We start from the raw sequence: 7,873 nt of genomic DNA on the forward strand, positions 1-7,873 counted from the left end.
GGTTCCAGGCGCTCCGCGGCAGCGCCACCTTCCTACCCTGCCTTCCGCAGCCCCGTGACTGCTGTGCTGTTTCCGCTGCATTTCAGCTGAGCTGCCGCAGGCGGCCATCGCCGCCGTCTGGGCGCTGGAAGCCATCTCGCCTCTTCATCCTGCCCTGAACCTTTCCTTGGCGCTGTAGCCAGCTGAGGGCGTTCGGCGCGGGTGGCAGCAGTAGGACCCCAGGAAATTTTAATTTTGCTTAGGTAAAGTCATATGTGTCTGATAGGCTACCCTCGATGCGGTTGTCCTCCGCTAATCGTTGTTTCGTATACTATTTGAATAATGAAATAAAATTGATGGAAAAGTTCTCACTACTCTTTGGATCAATAGGGAAAAAATGCACAACATGAAAGCGAAAGAATAAAAATTTGAAGGAATCTTAAGTATTCATTTATGTGGAAGAAACTTTCTTGAAAAGCTGCATTCAAGCTAGTAGTGGTTTTTTAAAATAGTTTTTTGAGGAATGATGGACGGGCAGAACGTTATTTTCTCAATGAAGGACATTGTGTTTATCTGTCATGTTGTTTAGAATTTTAAATTTTACTTGTGAAGTTTTACCTCAGAGTTCATTTCCCGAAGTACTTTCTGCTGCACACCATACAACTTTCCTAGTGAACTCGGAGCCTAGTGTCGGCGATGGTGTGCTAGAAGCTGAGAAAGAGAGGAGGTTTTTGTATACAGTGTCTGGTACACGGCAGATGAGACAGGTGAACTGGTACTAAGCACTGTGGGAAAGGGATATCCTATTGCTGGGGTTTCAGAAAAGGGGTACATTTGGAGTATCAGGAAAGGGTTCCTGAAGTAGGTGACATTTGAGGTTACAAAGGTAGGACTTCTAGGTGGTGGTGGTGAGGAAAGGGCGTTTCAAGGTTGAAGCTTCTTGAGAAAACAGCAAGTATTTACAGTTCGGCTGGAGTGAATGGTATGGATAGTGGAGTGGTAGGATTTCAGACTAGAAAAGGTAGTGCGGAAGCCCTCACTTGCCAGGTGGAAGGACTTATGCTCAGTTGGGGAGGCAGCAGGGGAGCCCTCAACTAGCAGAGGGATGACACCACCAGAGCTGTGCTTTAGTCGCTTAGATCCGTGGGACTAGGGCAAATTGCAAAATTGAGAACTAATGCGAGTATTAAGATCAGTGATTTAATTACTAGGACGGTTGGTTCCAGGAATGTTCAGAAATTAAGCAGATTTTGCTATTTTCGAATGATCGATCTCTATTAGTTGCTTTAAAAAAAATAATTTCTACCCCAAATAACCTTTTGCTCAGTTATAGTTTCTACAGTAACAAAGGGGTATCTAACATTTCATTTGCCTTGGTTAAAATTACAGGACTAGTGTCATATGCAGGTTACTTGACTAAAATAACAAATGAACCTGTAAGTGTTCCTATGGTAATTTTTCGAGAGGCCAGGTGTGTGTGCGTGTGCGTATGTGTGTGTGTGTGTGTGTGTTTGTGGTGCTGGGGATCAAATTCAGAGACGCTCCACTACTGAGTGACATCGCTAACCTTTTTAATTTTGAAACAAGTGCTCGCTAAGTTGATCAGGCTAGCCTTCAACTGAGATCCTTCTGCCTCTGCCTCAGCGGGGATTACAGTGGCACCTAGCTAGAAGTCAGTTTGGAAAAGTAGGTTGCAAGAGTGACTATTAAAAGGATATTGGGCCAAGTGCAGAGGCTCATAAGTGCTTGTAATTCCAGTGGTTTGGGAGACTAGAGTGTGAGAATTCCAAGTTCAAAGTCTGCCTGAGCAATGCAGCAAAATCCTGTCTCAAAAGGGGGAAAAAAAGGACAATGGCCTTCAGGTGCCCTTTTGCAGGTTGTGTTCTTCCCTCTGGTGAAAGTAACTACGGTTTGGGAGGGTGACTAAAGCTGTTTGCTAAGCCTTGCCTTCCTGCTCTGGTTTTGATTGATCTTTGACTCATATAGAGGCCCATGTGGGCAGTGTTTATTAGAACTTTGCGATGCAGAGGTAGCATAGGCATTTCACTTTCGATTTTTCTATTTTTCTAGACTACAACAGGTCATAGTAATGCTCCAAGAAAGGAGTGAAGGGACCCTGTTTATCCATGGTTAGAAAACCCTTAGAAACAGGGCTCGCATGAGGCCGACTAGAAGCAAGTTGCTAAGGCTCTTTTGTGCTTGTTCAGGCTGTAAGGGTAAACATAGTTGTTTTTATATTTTAACAGCTGAGAAAGATATAGAAGAGCTATAAAGATGCTCTTCTTAAAACAAACTTTGAAGAACCACTTCTGTTTGAAGCTAGGCAGTACACCAGCATGGATGTTCAAGATTAAGTTTAGACTCTAGTTGTATAATTAAGATGGGTAAGCATATAGTTTAGTTCCCATTAGAAATGGTTGAATAAAGCCAGGTATGGTATAGACATCTGTCATCCCCTGGGAGGCTGAGGCAAGATTGCAAGTTTGAGCCCAGTCTCAGCAACTTGATGAAACCCTGTTTGAAAATAAAAAGGGATGGGGTTATAGCTCAACGTGAAGGCCCTGGGTTTAATCGTCAGTACTTACAGCCTTCCCACCCCGAAATCTGGACTACTGGATGGATTGTGTGTGTTTTGTGTGTGTGTTTTGTATGTGTGTGTGTGTGTGTGTGTGTTTCAAAAAGCAGTGGCCAAGTTTATTCAGGAAAGTAAAAGTGAAGAGTACGGGAGAAACTGGCTCTGCAGGCTGAACTTGGGTCAAGTAAAAGTGGGAAAAAAAAGGACACCCTGGAGAAAGGAGGGTGGGCTATCATGAGGAAAAGGGGTGATAGCAGCGTGTTTTTTTTGTTTTTTGTTTTTTTTTGGTACCGGTGATTGAACTCTGGTCCTTGTGCTTGCAAGACAGGCAGCAGAACCACTGAGCCAAATCCCCGACCCCCTTTTTTAGATGGATACCAGTTTTCTTTTTCAAAAAACATGCTCGTGGATGCTTTACAAAAGTTTTTTTCCATGTTGCTTTTTGGTGACAGGAGTGTTCCACCATGCCTGGCTTCAAGTCCATTTAGTTGTGTATTGTCACTGATAATCTTGTATTTGATAATCCTGTGTTTGTGGCCACTGGTAATTGCAATTCGTTTTCTTATAAACTCAACTGGCTCTTAGATTCCTTACCTCAGGTCACCCAGTCTTTTCTTAACTGAAAAGGCTGAATGGTGTAAAGAGTTGAGTTTCCCTCCCTGCTACGTAGTTCCTCTCCTCTCCCTATGTAGCCCTTCTGTTCCTCCTGCTGCAGGAAAATGGCCTTGACCTGCCTCTGGTGGGGTGTGTGTTATTAAGCTCTTGCTCTGCTGGAGCCTTAGGAACAGTCTGATGTCTGCTTATTTTACAAAAACCACCTGGCTTATCTTTCCTTCATCAGTGCTGTTGCTGTTGTTGTTGCAGTTTTGTTTTGCTTTTTTAGCTCACTTCTTCCTAAATCCAGTTTTTCCCAAGTCGGAAAACTTGCACAGCATATCAATGGGAGTGTCATAAAAGCGTTCTGTGTTTCACAAACCCTGTGCCTTCTTTGTCTTCCGTGGTGGGTTATCCCTCAAGGTCAGTTCTCTTTTTTTTCCCCTGGAATCTTCTCCCTTAGTTTGGTGTCCCTTACCATGCCCACCCTCTTTTCTAGTTTCTCATTTGGCATTTGTGGTAACCACCTAGGTGTCTAAAGTACTCAATATGGCTGAAGCCAAATGTTTCTGGACATTGTAAATTCCCAGCACAATTGTATCATTAAAAAAAAAAAAATCCAGGGCCACGGATTTAGCGCAGTGGTTCTGGTGCCTGCTTCACAAGCATAAGGACCCAAGTTCAATCCCTGGCACCCCCCCCCAAAGCCTCAACTTGTTGGGCCAACATAAAAAAAAAATCCAGAGCCCCTAAGATAACTCCTGTCTTCTATTTTCTTTCAGTTAATGGCACCATCATTTTGTAACTCTCATTCTTACCTCTCTGTCCTGTAAAGCAGAGTAGACATCTTTAATTTAGCATTTAACCAGTAATATTTTGACTATGTACAGTATTTATACTTTTGTCTTTTCTAAACTGAATATGGAGACAGGTTTTCACTTTGTACACAGACAGTACCTGGCATGTGACCTCAAAGACAATCTCAGTTACTGGGTGCAGAAAATTTTATGTCGTTGGAAACTATTCAGTCAGTTATTTAATCAGTGTGTTCTTTGACCATGAGTATTCATATTAAGGCATAGCTGTCTTGTTAGGGCACCAGATCAAACCCAGGCACTGAATAACCCCTATCCTCACCGCTTATCTGATTTGGAATATGGTCAGCCTGTTCTTATTCCTGTCAGATTGTTTTTCCAAGTAATATTTTATAAAACCCAGGTGTCTTAAAATGGTGTTTTATTCAAAGGGACATATACTTCAGTGAAACCGCATGGCCTTGAAGCATACAGCCATTAGGCTTTATGAAATGTTTCAAAATTACTCCTTTCTTTGCCAGAAGTAACCACTGTCCTAATATGTATATACCAAAGCAAGATCAGATATTGCTTTGTATGTTTAAATGGTATGCTGTGGGTGTCATTTTATCCATTTTCACTGAACAACGTGTTTTTGGAATTTCTCCATGTTCTGTGTGGATCTAGTTCATTAGTTTTCAAAGACTGCACCAGGGATTTCTGGAGATCTCTTAACATTCTTGTAGGAGGTCCATAAGGTCAAAATGATTTTCATAATAGTATTATTTGCCTTTTTACCTATACATTGTACCAGCATGGTGCAGAGGCTCCATGATACATGTTGGCATAATTGAGTGAATGAGCAGCAGTTAAGGGGATCCATCTGTCTTCTGTTAAACCACACATTAAAGAGATTTGCAAAAAGGTGAAACAATGCCACTCTCTTCATTATTTTTTGAAAAATAGTTAATATTTTAAGATAAATGTTATGTTTATTCACATAGTAGATTTTTAAAATAAATTAATATTTTTAAATGCCTCCACTTACATATTTAATGATAGATAACTATTACAAATATGGATCACATAAAATACTCCATGTGGTCCTGAGATCAACAAATTTGAAAACTACTGATCTGGTTCATCTGTATTACTTGTATTTTTTTGTTTATTTTGTTTTTTGAGACAGGGTCCCCTATGTTTAGGTTGGCCTTAAACTCACTGTGTACCCTAGGCTGGCCTCAAATTCTTGGGGATCCTTTTGCCTCAGCCTCCAAAGTGCCAGGATTATAGGCGTGCAGTACCATACCTGGCTTTGTCTAGATGATGATGATGATGATGATGATGATGATTTTTGAGACAGGGTCTTTTTTTTTTTGGTTTTTTTGAGACAGGGTCTCACTATATAGTTGAGACTGACCTGGAACTTACTATGTAGCCCAGGTCTTGAACTCACAGTGATCCTCCTGCCTCAGCCTCCCGAGTGCTGGGATTACAGGCATGCACCACTATGCCCAGCTAAAATAGTTTTTTTGTTTTGTTTTTTTTTTTTTTTGGTCCCGGGGATTGAACTCGGGTCCTTCTGCTTGCGAGGCAGGTGGCAGAACCCCTGAGCTAAATCCCTGGGCTGAGACAGCGTCTTTTTATGTAGTTCAGGTTGGCTTTTAACTTACCAAGTACCCCATGCTGGCCTTGAACTTGCGGCAGTCCTCCTGCCTCAGCCTCCCAAGTGCTGGGATTACAGGTGTACACCATCATGCCTGCCGTGTTACTTGTATTTTAACGTGTAAACATACTGTGGCTTATTAAGGTGTGCATAACGGGGCTGTACATTCATGACTGTCCCTTCAGATGGCTTCTACCAGTGATGGTACATGCATGACTGTCCCATCGGGCGGGTTGTACCACCTGATGGGACAGTTCTGCATGTACTAGTGGAGGTTAAGCCAGCTGGATTGTGTTAATTCTTTGCTTTGGAGGAACCATTTAGCTGTTTGCAGTTTTCAGCAATTTCAAACTACGGTTGTGAATATCCTTACACAGGGTCTTCTCTCGGGATTGTAGTAGAATTTGCTGCATTGAAGTCTGTATTGTCAGCTTTACTGGGAATTGCCACAATGCCAAATTTTATTCCACTTGACACTCCCACCAGCTGTGTATGAGTCTATTTCTCCACATTATTGCCAAGAGATTAGATTTTGCAATTTTTCCCCATCTGTGGGATTTAAATGCTATCTCTTTGGAGTTTTCATTTTGCATTTCTTAGATTGCTCTTGAGTTTGATCTTCATTTCCCACAGTATTTATTGGCCTTTTGAGTTTTCTGCATAATCCTTGTGCGTAATCCTCGGTCCATTTTTTTTAAGTTGGATTGCTGTCTTTCTTATTGGTTTATGGATATTTTAATATACTGGATACTAATGTTTTGTGCTTAAATGTAGTGAAAATATCCTCATATATGGCTTGTCTTTTAGTTTAGTTTATGGATTTTTTTTTTTGTGTGTGTAGTACTTAATATGATGGTAGCCAATTTTCTGGTGTTTTTGTTTTGCTTTTTTTCCCCACATGGCTTGTTTTCCTCCGCCTTCAAGAAATTCTTCACTTCAAGGTAATGATGATTCTGTGCTTTTAAAAAATATTTAGATTATTAATTTATCTGGAATTTTTTTCTCTGCTGTGTGGTGTAGGAATCTAGTTTTATCTTTTTCACGTACTTATCAAATAGTTGAGTTATTTCTCCGTAACTCTGAGGTATGTCGTAGTCCCACATATACATATTTTTTTTTTCTGGTTTCATTGATTTGTTTAGCTGCCTTCATACTACTTGATTTAATTATGATATCATTATATTTCTTTTCAGGATTATTTCATCTATTTCTTTTTGCTTATTTTAGGGTTGAATTTTCAATTCCTATGAAAAATTGTTGGATTTTAACTGTATTTGCATCAATTTATACATTGAATCAATAGATTAATAGAGGTATATGCTAAATAATGGAGCAGTGATTTGAATCTGTGTATTGTTGCATTCATAAAGCTCTTGCACAACTTTTTTTGTTTTTATTTTTTTGAGACAGGATCTTACTACATAGTTCAGGTTGACTTTGAACTTCTTACATTGCCCAGGTTTCTCACAGAGATCCTCCTGCCTCAGCCTCCTGAGTGCTGGGATTATAGGTGTGTGCCACCACACCTGGAATCTTGCGCTGCTTTTGTTAGATTTTTTTTTCCCCCTCTGTCTTTTTTTTTTTTTGGCCCTGGGGATCAAACTTGGGTCCTTGCACTTGGGAGGCAGGCGGTGGAACCACTGAGCTAAATCCCCGGCCCTTAGATTTTTTTTTTTTTGTGCTAAATATCATGTAATTTTGTTGTCATTGTGAGTAGGATTTTAAAAAATTATATATTTTTCCTTTTTTTACACACCCCCAGCTCTGTAACTTGTATTTAGTTTTTGTGATGGGCAAGGAGCTCTGTGTATTGATCATATAACGTTGAACTCTCATGAGCACAATTCATAGGTTGTAAAACAGAGTTTTCCTTTGTACATTTTAACATCTCTGAAGTCAGAATGGATCTCCAGTTGATGGTGCCCTGTAATCACCGTTGTCCAGGTAGTGGTCCTCATGTAGTTCTTGTGGCTGTGCACTCTACTTTGTCACCACTTAAATGAGTATTGCCTTGTTGCATTGTTACTTTATGCCAAACAATACAATTTTAAGACAGAAATTGCTAAGTGTCTGCCTTGAAAGGAAATCCCATAAATAATAGAGCATTTTAAGAAATGCTGTATCATCAGTAGTCTGGTTGGCAGAGGACGATTTTATTAGGAACAGTTGAACAGCTTTGAGTCTCTATTTTTTTTTTTCTACACATACAAGATAGGATAAAAATCTGTAAGTCTGAAAGTGTTGTCTTTTTTTTTTTTTTTTTTT

At 40.3% G+C, this 7,873-nt stretch overlaps 1 protein-coding gene across 1 annotated transcript in view; it reads left to right on the forward strand.

Moving 5' to 3' along the window:
• Positions 1-6: 6 nt before the first annotated feature.
• Positions 7-7,873, forward strand: part of Zfx (zinc finger protein X-linked) — a 41,871-nt gene continuing 34,004 nt past the window's right edge. The window contains exon 1 of the mRNA XM_010607154.3: positions 7-242. The gene's annotated coding sequence lies outside the window, so the exon portion shown is untranslated. The remainder of the gene's footprint in view (positions 243-7,873) is intronic.

The sequence above is a fragment of the Fukomys damarensis genome, unplaced genomic scaffold, assembly GCF_012274545.1.
Source record: "Fukomys damarensis isolate Sample0158 unplaced genomic scaffold, DMR_v1.0_HiC HiC_scaffold_39, whole genome shotgun sequence".
NCBI lineage: Eukaryota > Metazoa > Chordata > Mammalia > Rodentia > Bathyergidae > Fukomys > Fukomys damarensis.